The 21,248-nt window shown below is 43.5% G+C and overlaps 1 protein-coding gene across 4 annotated transcripts in view; it reads left to right on the forward strand.

Annotated features, from left to right (window-relative positions):
* PPP2R5C (protein phosphatase 2 regulatory subunit B'gamma) overlaps nt 1-21,248 on the forward strand; it is a 191,974-nt gene that overhangs the window by 68,275 nt on the left and 102,451 nt on the right. The window lies entirely within an intron of this gene.

The following is a 21,248-nucleotide window of genomic DNA, read 5'->3' on the forward strand; positions in this document are numbered from 1 at the left end:
ATAGGATACTAAATGCAGTGCTCCTTGTTGAAACTGTGTATTTTAAACCATACAGTCTTCTATTACTACTTTGCTCTTAAGGCTAATAGAAAATTCCATGTAGGCTATGTTTCTTGTTGCCTTACTATTAGATTTCTTATATCTTAAAATTTTGTAAACCAAAGTGTCTTCAAATTATGATTTGGAGAGAGATATGGGGATGGGGGAAAATACTTGTAAGCATGTCCTATCTTCCAAATATAACAGTAGGCTACACCAGAGATTCCTAGCTAATATAAAGCCGAACAAGCTATACACTTTTTGTAAAGTTGAACGGTTGGGTGTGAATGAGTAGCACTATCTTAGTACAAAGCATTACTAGCAATACCTGAACCTGCTTTTGGCAGCTAAGCAACAAACACTTCCGTTTGGGATTCTATTCCTCTTATTAGAATTTCTACCTGAGACAGAAGGCCACATCTTCTTTCTCTTTTCAGGTATAAGTTTTTCCTGTCTTTTTAAGGTAAATGAAATACGATAAAGTGTTGGGGAGATTGATTTATTTATTTTTTCCATTCTCTGATCGCTACAGAGCATTGTTAAATGAATTAAATGGAAAATTCTTAGCATTTATTGTACTCCTGACAGAATGCACAGCTATGTGTCTTTAAGTATGAATATCTAAAATATTATACAGAAAATGGAATTCTGCAAATGTGTAGTGTTCTGAAAATATGCATAATTGACTTTTTACTGTATTTGAGCCAAATTTTTCCTTGATGCAACAACATGAGACTTTTTCACAGGAGGGAATTGCTAGTAATAGTTGCTAACATCTGACACTAGCAGCACTGGCTGCTGAGCAGAGAACTGACCTACCTTTGATTAAAACAGCATTTCTCTCTTTCCTCCCCAAAAGACTGACACAACATTCTGGTAGCTGAGCTGCTTGACTCTTTCTCTTCTCCTTTTTCATATCCCATAGAGTCCCCAAACTCAACAGCCATGTAGATCAGAGGAAGGTATTGCTTAAACTGACAATAGGAAGGATAGTGCAGTGTATTGGGAAGTGGGTTTCTTATGGAGCATATAGGAGACAGCTTGGCAGTTAATCATTTAGGGAAAGAGAATGAGGCTGGCTGATATCAGAAAGTGAAGGAAAGAGTTGCTAAGAAATCTGTCCCTCATAAGTAATTAAAGCCCCAAAAGCCCACTGGCATTTCTTAACAATTTTACCATAAATTATTTGAGACCCTTGAAATGGGTGCTAGAATTTTGCAGGAACTAATAGTAAGTTGGGCTCAGATCTTAAGAGACTAAGTAGTAGTCAGGACCTGTGTTTACATCTCAACCAAGAGTTAACTTTACTGTCTCAAAGTCCTTCCCTCGAACACGCTACTTCCTACATATTTATAAATCTCGGTGTAGTGTGTCTCTCTCCTCCTCTGTCCCCCAAATGAATACTCCCACACTATCCCCAGAGAAAACTAAAGTTACTTATCAAACAAAAGAAGGGAGAAGATTTAGGAAATCTGGTTCATTTCAGCAAAGAGGGACGATGGAAACGTTTGGTTATATAATAAATCTGACATCAAAACAACAAATCTGTATTTTTCTATAGTTGTGATTTCACTTGAGCTGACTTTTATGAATTTGCTTTTTGTTCATAAAATAAATACTAAACCTAAAATGACACAATTGCATTAGGATGTGATGTAATTCAGAACTGCATTTTGAAGCAATTTCTGAATAGATTTTCTTTAGTAGAACAGGATCCTTGGTTTCTAATCCATAGTGTCCTCTCTTTCCGAGTCAAGACCAGTTGCAACAAGATTTATTTGAAGAGTTTTGGGTCATCTGCTGATGATGACCCAATGATGCTACTCAATTATTACATTATTTATGATAGTTAAATTAAATGATGTACTGTATTATTTTACAGTAACTCCTCACTTAACGTTGTAGTTATGTTCCTGAAAAATACGACTTTAAGCGAAACGATGTTAAGCGAATCCAATTTTTCCATAAGAATTAATGTAAATAGGGAAGGATAGGTGCCAGGGAATTTTTTTTTTTTTGCGAGACAAAAGGCATTATATACATTTTAAACCATTTTAAACAAGCAATTTAATACTACAGTCATCATTGCTGAGTATGAAGCTTGGTTGGGGTGGTGGAGTCAGAGTGGAAGAGAGTGGATTGTCTGGGTGCTCCTATTGCTGTTCTTGCTGAACTTTCTGAAGTCGAAAAAACACATCTAGAGATTGTTGTTTTGCTTTCCTTTTTTTTTTCTGGGTAAATTTCTTTATATACCAACTCCCCTAATCACTTTGGAGCTGTCAGGATCGTCATCACTCAGGATTTGCAAGCCAGCCTTAACCCTCCTTGTCTCCCTCCTCCCCCTGACCTCCTCCCCCTTTACTCCACATGCAACGTCCTCACTCCTCCCCCCTCCTTCCCCTGCCTCCTGCCTGTGGCAGTCAGCTGGTTTGCGGCATTCAGGAGGCAGGGGAGGGAGGGGGAGCCTGCGTGCCGAGTCCTCACTCCTCCCTCCTGAATACAGTAAAGCATCTGATTGCTGCGGGCAGGGGGAGCAGGGGGAGGTGCTGATCCGCGGGATGTGCTGGGGGGCAGGAGGCGCTGTGTGGGGGGTGGGCGTAGGGGAGCTGATGGGGGCTGCAAGCTGTGGACAAAGCAGGCAGCCAAACAACATTATAGCAGAGCATTGCACAACTTTAAACGGAGCATGTTCTGTAAAGGAACAGGGACGTAAGATAGAAGCAACGTTAAGTGAGAGGCTGTTAAGTGGGGAGTTACTGTACAGCATCTAGAAGAGCTATATAGAAGAGGTTCTCAGATGGGGTGGGCCCACCTGGCAGGGCACAGAATGTATTCTGGAGGGGTGTGAGAAGCATTAGGGGGGAAAAAACCTTACTGCACACATTTTACCCACAGCAATGAATAACTAGCATATCTGATTCCTTCAGACATATCGGGTCCTCAGAAGACACTGTGTATTTGACTCTGGATGGCGCTGTCTGTGCATTTTGACTGATTACTCTTAAGCTTACATAGCATTATACACAGTTGTTGCCATCTGTACGTTAATCCATTTGCTATGACACAGTGTGCACGTTAAATTGTAAGCATCGATCACAGTCGCAGTTTTGCTGCTACTTCAAGTAGTGTCCCTATGGGTGCTTCACTGTAGATTTTTATGCGTCCCCATGCTTCTGATTGGAGATTTTCAGTGGCAGTGTCCATTTTTGGCCTGTACATGTGTGTTCTGCCTTTAGGCTAATTAGTGCTCTGCAAGCATTCCACCCCCAGTTCTTTCTCAACCGCTCCTGGCTAGAGATGGAGTACTTAGCAGTCTGTTTGCAAATACTATAGATCCTCTTTTAAAGTAGTTACTTTAATAGTTTGTGGGTTTTTTTCACATTTTGTTAGATGATGAGGTTTTGTTCTTGTTCGCCTTTCTTTTTAATTAAAAAAGTAATTGTAATAGATAGCTTTTACCCCCGTTTTCTTTTTTTGCCCCCGGGGATTGCTCCCACCCCAGCAGGGGGCATGCCTGGCATCTTTGGGTTTAAAAGGTGCCTCTCGTGCAGGAAACCATACTGGTAATGGGCAGCCATGTCCGTTGCCTCAGGGAAACCCACATTCCCCAGAAGGGTGCTCTCTGCCAGCAGCTGAAGACCAGGGCTTTAAAAAAAACGGGAACTCCGGTTAAAAGTACTCCTCATGGAGGTGGCTCTACAGCCTGATTCCCCCTGTCATGAGACACATCACCTCAGCCTTTGACCTCCAGTGTGGGTGAAGCAAAGAAAACGTCTTTGAGCTCCCTGTGGAAGTCTAAGTAGAAAAAGAGAATCACCAGCCCTCCTGTGCAGAATTCTTAACCAAACAGAGGAGATTCCCGGCATGTTTGGTTACCTTAGTACTGATAGCTACCAAATGTACCCAGAAACCGTGTGGGCACTACATTCCAGAGTCAAAGAGAGAGCCTAAAGACCGTATGGGCACAGGAATCAAGGCAGCGGTACTGCCATCTTGAGATAGAGACATGGACCATGCCATCTCCGGAAAGATGGCACCAACATAGGAGTACTTGGTACCAACAAGAGCTAAACATCAACCTCCTCAAACTCAGAGCGGTGAGAAACACCTGCGCTCATTTTCTCTCCGTGATCAGAGGTATGCACACGAAAGTCGTGACGGACAACATAACATGTATGGATTACCTAAATCACCAGCGTGGCACAAGATCATCCTCTCTTTGTGAAGAAGCACTAAAGTTATGTAATTGGTGCATTTCCTACAAGGTACTAATATCAGCAACCTACCTACTGGGAGTGCAGAACACAACAGCGGACGCCTTCATTCACAAATTTTCTCAAGACCACAAGTGGGAAATGAACCCAGCGGTACTCCACATTATATTTCACCAGTGGGCATCCCTGACAATTACCTGAACTACCTGAATTGCCACTTACCTGAATATGAAATGCCCATGTTACTGCTCCAGGGCAGGTGTTGGACAGCACTCGTTAGTGGACACTCTCCTCCTTCCATGGGATGAGGGCCTTCTATACACCTTTTCCCCCATTCCGTCTGTTGCTAGAAGTCCTTTTGAAAATAAAAAAGGAAAGAGTAAACGTCCTACTGATCGCTCCCACCTGGCTGAGACAGACGTGGTTTGTGTACCTATCACAGCTAGTGATATGTCCGCCAATTGTCCTTCAGCTCACTCCTTACCTTCAGTCTGAGTGCCACCAACACTCACCATGCTTAGGCACACATCTCTGCAAACAGCCAGGCCAGGGTCAGTGAGAAAGTGATTGCAATGTTGCAAAAGGTGTATTTAACTGAAATGTTACAATGCTGTGTGTGAATTTAATAATCCCGCTTCTGTGCATTGTCCCCTGTGCTTTTGTGACTTTTAGGAGCACCCCGAGCGTGTCTGCTAAATAAGAAAGTGTTGAAGACGCAGCAAAGAAGACAAGTTCCAAGAGGTACTGCAGTGCTCCAAGGCAGAAAAAAGGGAACGTAAGGAGTGGTGGGAAGCTGAACTGCAGGACAGAAAAGAGAATAATGAGTTTAAGGACACAACTGAGTGGATTATTAAAGTAATGGAGAAGCGAACGCAGATCGTTGAAGTCCTTAATAGTGTTGCAGACTGAACAGATCCATACTCTCACTCCCCTGCAGCACATTGAGAACTCGTTTCCATTTCCAGGACTTCTCAGTTCCCCCTTCATTCCACCCCCTCGGACAACTTTCATAATAATAGCTGGACCTACACACAGTTAGGAAAGTCTGCCCTTCCATGGTTCCTCCTTTCCCAGCAGGCATATGTATGTTTGTGTGTGCTGTTTCTTGTGCAATAAAAGCAAAGTTTTATCATGATAAATCATCTTTATTTTTTTTCTACAAATTGAGATTGCAGGCACTACCAATACATGCAGAGGCATTTTAATAATTTCCTTACAGCAATATAAGGCCCAGAATGTCATCATTACCTCCTAGGAAAACTACATGTAATGTAACATTGAAGCAGCTCTGACAGAGATATACATTACTGGTGGTCATTGTCAAAGCCTTCCGGATTCAAATTGCCCCCTTCTGGGCTCCTCTGACAGTCCTGGTATCTGGCTGCTCAAAATCAAAAGCCAAGCAGTCTGCCTCATCATTCCATCCCCGAGGAAACTTTTACCCTTAGCTTCACAGAGATTATGCAACATATAGCACGCGGCTATGATCATAGGAATATTATTCTCATTAAGGGCTAACCTGCTATAAAGGTATTGCCAGCGCACGTTTTATCTGCCAAAGCTCATTCAACTGTCATTTGGCACCTACTGAGCCTGTTGTTGAATCGCTCCTTACTGCTGTCCAGGTGTCCCATGTAAGGTATAGCCATGGCTATAAGGGCTATGCCGGGTCTCCCAGGATCACTATGGGCATTTCAATATCCCCCACTGTAATCTTCTGATTTGGAAAGAAAGTCCCTGCTTGTAGCTTTCTGTACAGGCAGGCGTTCCTGAAGATTCGTGCATCATGCACCTTCCCGCGTTGATATCAGTGAAATGCCCACGGTGATCCACCACAAGCGCCTGCAACACCACAGAGCAGTAACCCTTTTGTTACAAGCCAGTCTAGCGCCAAAATTCAAATGTGTGCGCCATCTATTACCCCTCCACAGTTAGGGAAACCCATTTCTGCAAAGCTGTCCACTGTTTCATGCACATTTCCCAGACTCATGGTCCTTTGTAACAGGATGTGATTTATTGCCCTGCACAGTTGCATTAACACAGTGCCAATGGTCGACTTTCCCACTCAAATTAATTCGCGAACGACCGGTAGCAGTCTGGAGTCACCAGCTTCCACACAGCAATTGCCACACGCTTCTCTACTGAGAGGGCAACTTTCATTCTTGTGTCCTTGCACTGCAGGTCTGGGGTGAGCACCACACATAGTTCCAGGAAGGTGGCTTTCTGCATCTGTCATTGCTCTTCATCCCACACCTGCATGATGATACAATCCCACCATTCAGTGCTTGTTTCCCGAGCCCAAAGCAACAGTCTACCCTGTGCAGCTGCTGTGAATGCCAAAAGCAATCTAAAGTTGCTCCTATCCATATTATGCAGAATGTTGGGCACCCCTATCCATATCACACAGAATGTTGGGCACCTGTGAGTCTTCAGTTAGGAACTTCATGATTAACTGCACTGGCATCCGCCATGTCTTCGTGACAGTTAACAGAGCATAGGAGAGCAGCGTGGGATCAATCCCTTCTTGCAAAGAAGGGCTGTTGCAAAATGCCACCAAAGAAAGCCGGAAGTCCATGGAATGCTGGGACACAAAGCAACATCACAGGATATTTAGTCAGGTCCCAAGATGCACTGCGATCTGCTCCACTTTCCTGCAACACCTAGCGACAGAAAATGTTGAGCTGGACTGTGGGGTAGGTACCCACAGTGCATTGCTCACATTGTCAATGATAGTGCCCCCACTGTGGACGCGATCTGCCAACAGAGGGAGCAAGTGTGAACGTGAGATTCCGATTTTTATTGTGTCAACGTTTGGATGTCAACATCACTTTTGTTGACAAAACTTGGTAGTGTAGACATGGCCGTAGTGCTATGTTAAAACACATTAAAAAAAATCTTTAATGTGCAACACATTAGAGAGCTTTAGAAATCACACCCCCATACAGTACATTACCCCAGTGCAGGGATCGGCAACATTTGGCTCGCGGCCCGCCAGTTTACCTACCGCGTCCACAGGTTCGGCCGATTGCAGCTTCCACTGGCCACGGTTTGCCGCTCCAGGCCAGTCGGGGCTGAGGGAAGCAGCGTGGGCCAAGGGATGTGTTGACCACCACTTCCCGCAGCCCCCATTGTCCTGGAACGGCAAACCGTGGCCAGTGGGAGCTGCGATTGGCCAAACATGCGGACGCAGCAGGTAAACAAACTGGCCCGGCCTACCAGGGGGCTTACTCTGGCGGGCCATGTGCCAAAGGTTGCCGATTCCTGCCCCTGTGTGTAGACAAGCACTACATTTCATTTCCTTTACATTTCTTTACAAATCCTAGTCTCAAATCCCTCTTGTATTTTAATTGTCCATTTAAGGAATACAGTTAGTCTTCCCAATGGCTCTTGTAAAGGAGAGCACTAGAATTAAGCATAATATTAGAGCTACGCTCGTACCCACAGTGATGACAAGAGTTTTCAACATGTGCATCCTGGAGTATAGTTGTTTGCCTTTTCGGAGGCATCACACTAAACACCTATTCAGTTTATCTATTGTTACTTCACATCTTTCAACACTACAGCTGTTCCCATACAGTAGCTAGACTTACACTTTGTTAATCTGTATCTCACTTTGTTTAGACCAGTGTCCCAAACTATCCATCAAATTGTTTTTGTCCTACTGTATTACTAGTATAAGCCCTAAAAAAACCCTGATATTTAAACAATATGCACATTTTATTTATTGAAGTATAATGGAAGTTTATTTTCTTCTTTCTTTGAGTTCCCATACTGCCAAAATCACGATGACATCATATATTTAGAAGATGGCTTCCACTAGCAATAGTCTCAAAGGCTGCAAATTCCATAGGGTATTTAGTGAGAAGCATTTCTATTCTTTTGAGCTTTCAGGCTGCTAGACTGACAAAATGGATATCTGTCCTTTTAATTGTATAGAGATATAATAGTCTATATTTTCACCATTTCTCTTAAATTATCCCAATGCTTTAATCTATCTGAATCTAGCAGTTAATATATTTTTTGTTGACTGAACACTGAAAAGTAGACTCGCTTTAAAATAATAATTTGATCTCTTGAGCCAAAAAAGATTACTTAGCTGGCAACTTTTACCTATGCAGTGGTGTTTCTTTAATCATATAGGTTTCAGAGTAACAGCCGTGTTAGTCTGTATTCGCAAAAAGAAAAGGAGTACTTGTGGCACCTTGGAGACTAACCAATTGATTTGAGCATAAGCTTTCGTGAGCTACAGCTCACTTCATCGAATTCACAGTATGCATCCGATGAAGTGAGCTGTAGCTCACGAAAGCTTATACTCAAATTGGTTAGCCTCTAAGGTGCCACAACTACTCCTTTTCTTTAATCATATAGAAACTCATTTAATATGTTTGTCCATTGTAACTCTTCAAAACTTAATTTCATCACTGGAGTCAGATATTTTCAGTTTCCCCTCTACATTTTTATACTGTCTCCCCCCTGCTTTCCTAGCCCCGTCCTCTTTTTCCTACAAATGCTCGAGTCTGGTCTACATACAAATGTACATTGGTGAAATAATTAAATCCGTTTTATTTTACACCTTTTTATGTTGGTGCAAGTCTGTGTGTAGATCGGCCCTTACTTTATAATGGAAGGGGTATCAATGCTATTACCTTAATTATTGAGTAGATACAAATTGACTAGCTGGTATTTGTTTCCTAGAAATAGAATTTAGTTTAATGAAGAATAGTACAATATCTGAATTTCTGGAAAAGCAAATACAGGAGAAATAAATGTTTTTACTTTGTAAGTGATACTATTCATAGCATTGTTTGATTATTAGATTAGGTTTTTCTCTTTAATGTTTTATTTTGCATTTTACGAAAAACTTTTCTATACTCTGCTTTTTTAGGTGCTTGCTGACTAAATTAAAATTCTGAAATGAGTTGTGCCTGTCTTTGTAACCCTGAGTTTGGCCAGATAAAACATTGTATTGTGCTTTCTGCAGTGCCCTCTGCCTTTAGTTCGCTCATGTACATCAACGCCTGACTTGGGCATAGTTACCTGGGAAACGGTTACTTTTAAAACCTTTGTAGATCACTGCATATTTTCAGATTTTAAAATTGTATTTGATATTGCTAACCAAGTGTACAAAATTCATATCCGGCCCCAAAAAAATCACGATTGGCTAAAAAATAATGAAATTTTTTAAAATAAATTTTGGATCTTCTCCAGGATGTGGGAGGGTAAGAAGAATACCACCATCATTGCAAGACTCCCAGTTCTCATGATTTTATTGCATTTAACTATTACTGCAAGTTTAGAAAACTGCTATTGTGGCAGGAGATTGTGGTGCTGTTACACAGTCTTACCGGTATTTTGTTTTTCCTTACTGTGTGATCGCTGTTCTTTCTTTGAAGAAATGCTTGCATTGTTTTGTTCTCTAATTGTTCTTTTGGTGTTGGAGCTGTGGCAAACAGAAAGGGAAGTTGCTCTCTACCTAGAGTCAATGCTTGAGGCGGAGTTGCTACCTGGGTCTTTTGGATGAAATTCCTGAAAGGAGTTGCTTACATGCTGTTTGTGACTAATTCTGTTCAAGGACTGATCTATGTAGTGCCAAATAACCAAGTAACACTAATAATGTACCCTGTCTCCAAATCACTGATTTCTCCTATGATGGGAAGCTGATCAGTAAAGTATTACTATCTCTTCTACTGTTCAACAGAATGACCAGTGGGTTCTGAGTGGCAGCCTAAAGCACAGTTACATGGGGTTGTCCATATAATTAATTCCTAATAATTTGGGGATTGGCTTAGAAATAAATTGCATAGGATCCATTCTCTGCTTGCCAGCAGGGATCCCTAAAATGCTAATATTTTTGCTCTCCACAGATTTGTTAAATCTGCCGAAGGAGCAGTTACTTTTTATGAGCCATTTAAAAAGTCTTATTTTCTGTGACCTCATTTTTGTACATGTTCTTGCCTGTTTTGTTCAGTGCAGTGTGATGGTCCACATATATTAATTTGGTTTGCCCACTTAAAATGAGAGAGTTGTATTTTTTATATTGGTGTCAAAGCAAGGTGTTCTCATTGTTGTGCACATATTCTCTCCTGTGTTAGGGAGCAGTGGGGAACCACTGCCATCAGATAGTCTTGGAGATAAAGATAACCACTTTCCTGTTGGTGAAATGGGAGAGGATCAGCAAGGTGGAAGCAAGAGCATCTTAGCGCGCGTGTTTGGGGTCAGAATCGTGTCTTCTGCATGTTTTTCCTTCAAATATTACTAATCTAGTCACTGTTGGGTTCTGCTCCTAAAATGACATGGTCAGTTCAAGTGATTTGAGTACTGTGAAAAGCACCATGCTCAGATTTGCATCAGCTATCTTTGTCAGGATCTGACCCTGAAAAGCTTTAACTTCTAGCTGTACTTCAATAATAATTGGTATTAGTTTGCTGTGGTATCTGTATGCCATTTATTGTCTCTTCGCCACCCTCTCCATCAGTAACAAACATATACCACCATCACAGAGGACAGGGGTGTACTAAAGTGTTGTTCTTTCATACATTCTTAATAGACCACATGATTAAAGTTCAGGTTTAAAAAATGTTGTTTAATTGAAGGAATAAATTAAATACGGTGTTAACAATATTGCCCTAAGAACAATCAAATTTTTAAGATAGCTTGTGTATTAGCTTATTCACTTAAAATTGAAATTTAATAGCCATAAAATAAGTCTTAAGAGTATTATATTTTGCTGTAGTTTTTCATTTTAATAAAACTGTACTATGAAATTTAAGTGCAAAAGCAGGAAAGACTTAATTTTTTAGGATTTAACTACTTTCTGAGCTCCTTCTGTGCAATATAATTCAATTCTTCTTCGAGTGCTTACTCATGTCCATTCCATATTAGGTGTGCTCATCACATGCACTGGTGCCAAAAGATTTCCCCTTAGCAGTATCCGTAGGGGACCACTCTGGTGCCCTCTGGAATGGTGCCTGCATGGTGCAATATAAGGGGCACTGCCGGCTCCCCCCACCCTCTGGTCCTTCTTGCCACAGTGACGGTGCTGGAACATCTGCTGCTTCAGTTAGCGTTGTTTCATTCTCTGTTCTTGCGAACTTTGAAAACCTGTAAAATAGTTGTATATAGTTTCTTAGTTACCCTTAGTAGTAGTTCTCAATTCTTCGCTAATCTCGAATGGGACTCAGACGGGGGAGGGGACTTGCCCCTGTCCCCAGGCTTTAAGCCGTACGATTGCTGTAAATGGCCTATGCCCATCAGTGATCCACATACCAGCTGCCTAAGGCGCTTAGGCGCGGGGCACATAAATGACAAGTGTCCGATCTGCAAGTCCTTCAAATGTAGGACAAAGAAGGAGAGCGATATCTGTCTGAAAGCACTCCTAATGGAGTCGGCACTCATTCTGGCACTGGAACAGCGGTCCAACTCCTTACCTAGCACTGTGGCCTCCATGCTCAGTGCTCCGCCGGCGCCATCCACGAAGCTGGCACCGGTCTCCTCCATGACTCTGGGCATGAAGCTGAAAAAGGTGAGGGGATGATCTCCTACCTCCTGCAAGGGAAAAGAGAGGGCTGGGGGTGAGCCAAGACCTGTGTTGGGCAGCTCAATGCCCCCTTCGGGAAGTCGGGGCCCAGCTCAAGTTGAGCAGTGTAGCTCATCCCATACTTTGCCCGCAACTCCAGATAGTGGTGCAGACCACGGCCAGCTTCAGGTGCCGTTGATGCCCGAAGCCCTTCAAGCAGCTGAGGAGATCCTGATGCTCTCAGTGCCACCCACACCAGCTCCAGCAGTATCCCGGGCTCAGGGAAAACCCTCTTTAGGACCTTTGTGTCCCCACCTCAATGGCACTGTTCCCCATCGCTTGCCTGCACGAAGCCATCATGCCTTGGGACTAGAGAGGCCGGCTCAGTGGAGCCCCCTTCAGTCTCCGCACTAGAGGCACTGATCGAGGCATTTGAGGTGTTTCTTGCTGGTGGATTGGCGCAGATCCTATGAGGCGCATGCCACCCAGCAAGAACTCTGGGACCGGCCCTGACTATCTCCAAGGGCCTGGGACCGATTACGGGACTGATCATCTGGGCCGTCATTGCCTGTCTTCTAGGAGGAGATTGCCCTTCTCAGGAGGTTCCTCCCAACAGCTGGCCCATGATGGCTCCTGGTCCCATTTGATGTCCTGGTACCAATCGAGCAGCGTGAGGCATGGATCACCGGGTGTCTGATGCAGATCCGCCGAATGCCGTTCATCTCCGAGACCCTGACCAAGACACCCGTCTCGCTCGGACAGGTCGGCTTTGGGTTACAATCATAGAATCATAGAATATTGGGGTTGGAAGGGACCTCAGGAGGTCATCTAGTCCAACCCCCTGCTCAAAGCAGGACCCAATCCCCAACTAAATCATTCCAGCTGGGGCTTTGTCAAGCCTGACCTTAAAAACCTCAAAGGAAGGAGATTCCATCACCTCCCTAGGTAACGCATTCCAGTGCTTCACCACCCTCCTAGTGAAAAAGTTTTTCCTAATATCCAACCTAAACCTCCCCCATTGCAACTTGAGATCATTACTCCTCGTTCTGTCATCTGCTACCACAGAGAACAGTCTAGCTCCATCCTCTTTGGAGCCCCCTTTCAGGTATTTGAAAGCACCTATTAAATCCCCCCCCCATCTTCCGCAGACTATACAGTCCCAGTTCCCTCAGCCTCTCCTCATAAGTCATGTGTTCCAGTCCCCTAATAATTTTTGTTGCCCTCCGCTGGACGATTTCCAGTTTTTCCACATCCTTCTTGTAGTGTGGTGTCCAAAACTGGACACAGTACTCCAGATGAGGCCTCACCAATGTCGAATAGAGGGGAACAATCATGTCCCTTGATCTGCTGGCAGTGCCCCTACTTATTCAGCCCAAAATGCCGTTAGCCTTCTTGGCAACAAGGGCACACTGTTGACTCATATCCAGCTTCTCATCCAGTGTCACCCCTACGTCCTTTTCTGCAGAACTGCTGCCTAGCCATTCGGTCCCAAGTCTGTAGCGGTGCATGGGATTCTTCCGTCGTAAGTGCAGGACTCTGCACTTGTCCTTGTTGAACCTCATCAGATTTCTTTTGCCCCAATTCTCTAATTTGTCTAGGGCCCTCTGTATCCTATCCCTACCCTCCAGCGTGTCTACCACTCCTCCCAGTTTAGTGTCATCTGAAAACTTGCTGAGGGTGCAGTCCACGCCATCCTCCAGATCATTAATGAAGATATTGAACAAAACCAGCCCCAGGACTGACCCTTGGGGCACTCCACTTGATACCGGTTGCCAACTAGACATGGAGCCATTGATCACTACCCGTTGAGCCTGACGATCTAGCCAACTTTCTGTCCACCTTATAGTCCATTCATCCAGCCCATACTTCTTTAACTTGCTGGCAAAAATACTGTGGGACCTTATCAAAAGCTTTGCTAAAGTCAAGGAATAACATGTCTACTGCTTTCCCCTCATCCGCAGAGTCAGTTACCTTGTCATAGAAGGCAATTAGATTAATCCGGCATGACTTGCTCTTGGTGAATCCATACTGACTGTTCCTGATCACTTTCTTCTCCTCTAAGTGCTTCAGAATTGATTCCTTGAGGACCTGCTCCATGATTTTTCCAGGGACCGAGGTGAAAAAAAATAAGTATGGAGATTTACCTATCTCATATAACTGGAAGGGACTTTGAAAGGTCGAGTCTAGTCCCCTGCCTTCAGAGCAGGACCAAGTACTGTCCCTTATTTTTGCCCCAGATTCCTAAATGGCCGCCTCAAGGATTGAACTCACAACCTTGGGTACAGCAGGCCAATGCTCAAACCACTGAGCTATCCCTCTCCCCTATTGGTTGCAGTGACCAGCACCAGTTGGACAAGAGCCACCGCTCCGTCTGTTCCTGGTCGTCCGGTACCAACTGCTCCGCTTATAGCTCCGGCATGAAGCAGTGTTACATGACTGTGGGACAAGTCCCAGTACCTACAAAGACACTGGTATCGACTACATTGAAAGTGGTTCCATGGCCCCAAGCACAGTGGCTAGTGCCACGGTAGCCGTGGAACCCTTGGGGGTTCACCCAACCATCCCAGGCTGCCCGATCGGTGTCAGGAGCCTCGGAGAGGCTAGTGACCTCGGTATCCCATCCCTATCTGGTGCTCGAGTCTTCAGAGGGGTGAGACCCTACAGGTCTAGGAGGACCCAGGGGAGGAAGCTGCTGGACCACTGTGATGAAGTGGGGTTTTATTCATCTTGTTATGTTACACGTGAGTCTTACTGTCCTATACTAATACTGTGTGTACCTCAGTTTCCCTTTGTACTGCACCAGTATTTAGGGTGGGAATCAGGTGTGTGATTTTGCTGAGGCCTTCAGGGCAGGTGAGGCTGCCCAGCTATTTGCACCTACATAACTTGAGACCCAGGAGGTGGGATGTGACCAGGTAACACCTTTTGCCCGAGAAGCGAGACAAAGAGAAGGAGGAGCAGCATCAAGGGGAGTGTCGCAGGTCAGGTGGTTGGAGATGGGCAGTCTGCGTGGGGGGACTGGAAGAGGGGGAATCCAGGGTATCTGGCCCGGGATTCCCAAGATGGACTTGGCTGAAAGTCACTAATGTATGTAATAGCAAGTTCTGTGCTGTGTTCCTGTCGACGAATAAATCTATCTTTCTTACTCTGGCTGAGATTCACGTCTGACTGCGGAGTTGGGGTGCAGGGCCCTCTGGATTCCCCAGGAGCCCCACCTGTGCAGACTTGCTGTGGGAAGTGCATGGTGTGAAAAGGGGATGCTGAATGCCCCGAGGTCAGACCCAGGAAGATTGAAGCTGTGTAAACTGCTTGCCCTGGAGACAGTATGCTCAGAGAGAGGAGGCATGCTCCCCCAGAGTACTGACTGGCTTTGTATGGAGTAGTTCCAGAGCATTGCTCTGTGACGGCCACCAATGGACGTGGAGGTTCCCGCGTCTCCAGCTTTGTCCTCGTCGTCACCAGAAGGGCCCTTTTACCCGTGATAGCCTCAGGATAGCCAAAGCGCATCAGGAACTTTTGAAGAGGGTCACCTCCAACATGGGGTCTCAGGCAGAGGAATTGGAAGAGCCTTCGGACTCTCTCTTTGACGTCCTTGGCTCCTGCCAGGGTGGCTCTACCCCTTCATGAAAGGGTTTCCAAGATCACGAATGCCCTGTGGCAGACCGCCTCTTCCCTGGCCCCTATCTCCAAAAGGGCTGAATGCAAGTACTTTGTACCAATGAAGGGGCATGAGTATTTATACTCCCACTCAGCCCCTAATTCCCTTGTGGCTGAGGCGGTTAACCACAAGGAGAGGCAAGGACAGCCCAGGGCTACCCCCAAAAATAAAGACTTGAGGAGGCTGGATCTCTTTGGACCAAGATTTATTTGTCTTCCAGCCTCCAGCTGAGAGTGGTCAACCACCTAACCCTCCTTGGCCAGTATGACTTCAATATGTGGGAAGCCTTTTTCACTGCTTATTCCAGATCTAGTTCTGGCTCTTCTAATAACCTTTTTCTTACACTGATATCTTTTATTCCTATCACAATTTGATCTCTTACCTTTGATTCAGATTGTGGAAATTACGTGTCTGACTTCTTATCTTTAGGTCTGTTAAAAAGGATTCAGAAGTTTCTGCCTCCACTGGATTTCTTGAGTAAAACTGAAATCTTTCAAATGTTTCACTTTTTTTGGTCAACAGAATTCCTTAAAATTTTTTTTTAAGATAAACTCCTAGTTGGTTCATTCTCTAACATTAAGCTCAAATGAATTATATAATGAAATTGCTTCAGTACCTGCAATATTCAAAAAGATGGTAATCTTTTGTTCATCTTCCTTATGAGTAGATCCTGATACCCTCAAAAATGAATCAAATTGTTATTTAAACATTTTCCAATTTTCTGCATTATTTCTTGACATTTTCAGAAATGTGGGAACACTTAATTGATCCATCTGATTTCATTCAAACTCGTTTTTCACTTTTTAGCAAATTTTACCTGTTTTTTTTCTTTTTTAACTTCTTCCAGGTCTTTTTGTAATTTCCTTCACTCCTGATACCATGTGTTGTTTTATATTCTGGTAATCCACTAGTCTTAATAATAATTGCTAGTAACTTGACAGTCTTTATTGTGTACATAGTTAACACATAAACAGAGCATCGTAACTCTGGTCAATCAGTCAGTCTAAGTTAAAACCAACAGCCTCCTCCAGGTGTCAGCCCCCATACTCTGAAGATTCTAATAATTCTCTTAAAGACCTGGTAAAACCACAGTCTCTGCCTTGTCAGGTCAGCTTCTTAGCCATCTAACAGTTTTTTCTAACAGTTAAGTACCAATGAACATACTGGCCGGAAAGGGAAAGTGGAACTAGTGACTTTTGTCTCTAGGGATGTGGAGAAATAACCTGGCTTCATCACTATGTGAACTAGGCCTGTCTAAAATATTCAAACCACCTCAAAGAGGAGGTCAAGCTTGATCCTTTGCTTAGCTCAGTCCATTACTTCCAGGATTATTAGCAATATTCATTAGAATATCGATATTTCATTTTTCCTATTAAGATATAATGTACTATAAATCAGTTTATATAGCTTTGTCAATTACTTCCATTGTCAAAAAATATATTTAGACTTCTGAATTTTGCAGGGCCTAATTAAGTAGTGTGGCAAGGTTTTAGGCAGTAACCTTGCATGGATTTCTATACTGTGAACACCCATAAGTATTAGGAACTGAACCAGAGACTCTGTAAGCCCTGGCATTCAATGGTGAAATATCAGATTTAACTGGGAAAGTGCAACTTCAAGAAATATTGTTTGTGCAAACAAAACCTTTAAATACAAGCAATAAAATACTGCTAGTTTGGAATTGTGATGGGCTGTTCTGGCTCCTGCCTCTGCTGCTGTTTATAAACTGCTCAGAGACCCTTGTGCTGGTCAAACATCTTCTGTAGTTTTATTTACAATGTGGGTTCCCAACATCTTCATAATGTATACAGTTCTGTTCTTAACAGTCCTAGAAAACCCCCTGCTCCTGCAACAAGCAGGGAAGAACAATTTCTCTCCTCCCTCTGCTTTCTGCTCTCTCCCATAATTCAGGGGTGGGCAAACTTTTTGGTCCAAGGGCCACATCTGGGTGGGGAAATTGTATGCAGGGCAGGGGGTTGGGGTGCGGGACGGGGTGTGGGAGGGGGTTCGGTGTTCAGGAACGGGGTCAGGGCAAGGGATTGGGGAAGAGGAGGGGTGTAGGGTGTATGAGGGGGCTCAGGGAAAGGGGTTGGGGTACAGGAGGGGTGCAGAGTGCGTGCCGGTACGGGCTCAGGGCAGAGGAGCAGGAGGGGTGCGGACTGCGGAAGGGAGCTCAAGGCAGGGGATTGGGGTGCAGAGTATGGCGGGGGCTCAGGGGACGGGGTTGGGGTGCATAGGAGTGCATGGTGCAGCAGGGGGCTCAGGGCAGGGAGTTGGGGCCGGCCGCTTCGGAGAGCGGCATGGGACCTGCGGCACCACGGGGTGGGGGGGCAATCCCGTGGGCTGGATCCAAAGCCCTGACTGAATCCGGGCCGTAGTTTGCCCACCCTGCTCTAATCCTTTTTTTGTGCCTATTTGTAGCCTTTGTCTAATAGGTTAATTAGCCTTCCAGCTCTCCTCCACCCACAAATTAGGCACAGCTCTGTTTAACCAGCTCCATTCTGCATTGTTTGATTCGATCTGCTGAGACCAGAGTGCTGTCTCAGTTGTTCTTGCCCAGCACTCTATCACAGGAATATACAAACAATTATTAAATTAAAGACTAATTCTAAGGAAATTGTAACTTCTTTGTGTGCTTGTTTACATGTGTTCCACTTCTGATGTACATATGTCAGAAATCAGATGTACATATGTCAGAAATCAGAACATGTTAGCCAGCAGTGTCTGTTGATCATACCAGCTCCTTGGGTAACGCAATGATTGTCTATTAAATTAAATTGCACGAAAGGTTGGTATTTTGTGTTTTTACATGTGTAGGTTAAACACTTTTAAAGTGCTGTGAACATTAGGCTGGAATCCTGCATGTAGTCATAAGAAGGGCACTGGTCTGTTCATGAGCAGCTGTCATTTAGCACTTTCTTCCTAGTTATAGAGTTCTTTGCTATCAGTGGTCTCCTAGCAACACTGATGAAAGCTGTAATTGAGTTTTGCTGCTTATTGTATGCTGTTTATTTTGAAGTGCTCCTGTTTAAGGCTGTTGTTGCTTATAGTTATTTTGGAACGAGTATTTGGAGTTACTCAGTATACCAAGTTTAAAGAGATTGATTGCTTGCCATTTAATACAAAATACATATTTGAAATATATTTTAGACTTTATTTCCAAATAGCAATATTGTTTGCTGTCCCGAGATAGATTTGTCAATCACTTACAAGGAGAATATCCTAGCGTGTTAAATATCAAACCAGATTACACAAATGCTGTCAAATGCTCAGGTTATTTGGCTTGTATTTGTTGTACATACATGTATAATTGGCAGCAAAATCTGAAACAATCTATGATCATATTAGCACAGGTATTCTTACTGCTTGTGATAAAAAGTCCTTGCATTTTATTCTGTGGGAAAAGAGGAGAAGTTTAGGTAATTAGTAGAAGTGAAAGCAAGCTATTGAAGTGCTTGCAGAGGCAGCTTTATCCTATTCTGTTAACCTGCTGTACCTCTCTTTGATGCTAATATCTAATGAGTTTTGCGTAGTGATTCTTTTGCAAGTCTAAAGCGTGTTATCTCACTGTAACCATGTATAACCTCTGTATCCACCTATTGTTTTTTGTCTCACACTTAGATTGCAAATTGTTTAGGGCAGTGGCTGTTTACTGTTTACTTGTGTTCTACATTGTCTAGCACAACGATGCCTAGATCCATGCCTTGGTCCCTTAGATGCGATATCAATACAAATAATAATAGAATTTAAAGCAGTGGTCCGCAAACTGTGGGGTGTACCCCTTTAAGTGGGTGGGTAGGAACATTCAGGGGGCATGGGAGGGCCTGGACCAGCCTCCATGGGGGGGCAGGGAGGGAGCACCTCCCCACCCCGCTCTGTCCCCAGCTCTGCTCCAGCCCCAGCAGAGAGTCCGGCTTTGTGGTTGGCCATGGCTCCCACTTCCAGCCCCAGCCCTGCCACCGACCATGACCCAGCTCCTGGTCCCACTTCCGGCTGCAGCTCCCAGCCCTAACCATGGCTCAGCTCCTGGCAATGGCCTGGGCCAGCCACCATGGGGAGTGGGGAGGAACCGCCACCCAGCTCTGGTCTCAGTTCTGACTCCAGCTGAGGCCCTGGCCATGGTTCCTGCTCCTGACTGTGGGCCTCAGCTGTGGCTCCACTCCCTGCTGAGGTCCCGGGTCTTGGGGTGGGGGCGCGGTCAGATTACATTATGGGTAAGAGGGCGGGGAGCGGAACATAAAAAGTTTGGGGACCACTGATCTAAAGAAATACAAAGGATAATTTTATGTTCATACAATACAGCCTAATGGGCATCAAATTTGACCAAACGAATGGGGTAATGGAGAATACATAGTAATATGTAGAAATCCTCAAAATATGTCTGTATAATTGGGACTCTCTCAGCTTCAGCAAATATAGAAAAAAGTATAATAGAGTTTAGAAGAGTGAGGCATCATCTTTCCGTGGTGACTTCTTCATATAAGATTGTTCTGTTTGCCATCAATACCATTAGTATGTCATTCTTCGTGTGCGTTGATAAGGATGGAGCAATTTACATCATCAATTTAAATCATTTGATCTTTTTTTAGAAAATTACTGATTTGAATCAAGTTGAAGCTTTATAAAAGTAATTAGCAAATTTGTGTTATTGCAACTTTAGATTAAAATTCTACAGTGGACTAAATTATTAACACCATATTTTAAAATGCTGCTACTTGTGGGGTGTTTTATTTGAATTTTACAATACTGTTATTGATGAGGCTGGAAATATGTGTACTGAAAGTTAAAGCCATGATCCTGCAAGTGCATAAGCAGGTATGTAACTTTACTCACTTGAATTGACTTCGGTGAGATTATTCATACTTAAAACTAAGCATGTGCAGAAGTGTTTGGCATCAGGGGGGCTAAAAATATATTTTTGTTTCAGAATTGGGGGTATAAAATCTTTCTCCCTCCCCCCCCCCAAAAAAAAAAGAAAAAAGAGCATTAGTGTTAATCATGAAAAGTTAGGCTTTCAGTACATTCATGAAGTTAATGTGTATTGTTTTTGTGCTCACAGGCCAATATTTTCAAAAATTGGAGCCTAAATTTAGGCTCCTGAACCCATATTTAGGCACCTTAAGATGGGATTTTCAAAAGCACCAAATTTATTTTAGGAGCACTAATCTCATTGGCTTCAAACTGCAAATCCTGATGGAGGAGTGTAAACTGACCAAAACATTTAAGTTTTCTTGACATATGGAAGTTCAGAAATATTGAAAGGTGCTGTCGGTTGGGGCGAGGAAAAAAAAAAGTGCAGACTATATGGTTATCAATGTTATGTATTATATGTGAACTCTAATGAATGTCACTTTCAGTGTCAGCATTATTGATTTCGTTGCTGCATGTTTTAAAGGATGTAACAAGGCACATGCTATAAATCACAAGAGTTGGAAATTGAGAGATTATTATTTGTATTACCTTGTCAAGGACCAGGATTTTGTCAAACTATAATGATTGGTAGTGTGTGTCTACACATACAAAGAAGAGCTTCTGAATATTCAAACTGTGTAATTGGTGGGTTTTTTTTTGTCCACTCAATGAAAATCCTGAGCTATACAGTTTCAGGCCCCATTTCTCCAACGTCTTATGTCTTTCATAAGGTGAATTATTCTTTAGAAAATGTATGCAGCACTAATACAGTTTTTGTTTAAATATGATGAATATATATATATATACGCTGTCTAAGGATGTAGTACTTGCCACACAAAAGGGACATCTCAGGTTGGAGTGGTAAGTGTAAAATCTATTCCTTTCAAACTAAAAGAACACCTCATGAGTT

Source organism: Lepidochelys kempii, chromosome 6 (assembly GCF_965140265.1).
Source record: "Lepidochelys kempii isolate rLepKem1 chromosome 6, rLepKem1.hap2, whole genome shotgun sequence".
Classification (NCBI taxonomy): Eukaryota; Metazoa; Chordata; order Testudines; family Cheloniidae; genus Lepidochelys; species Lepidochelys kempii.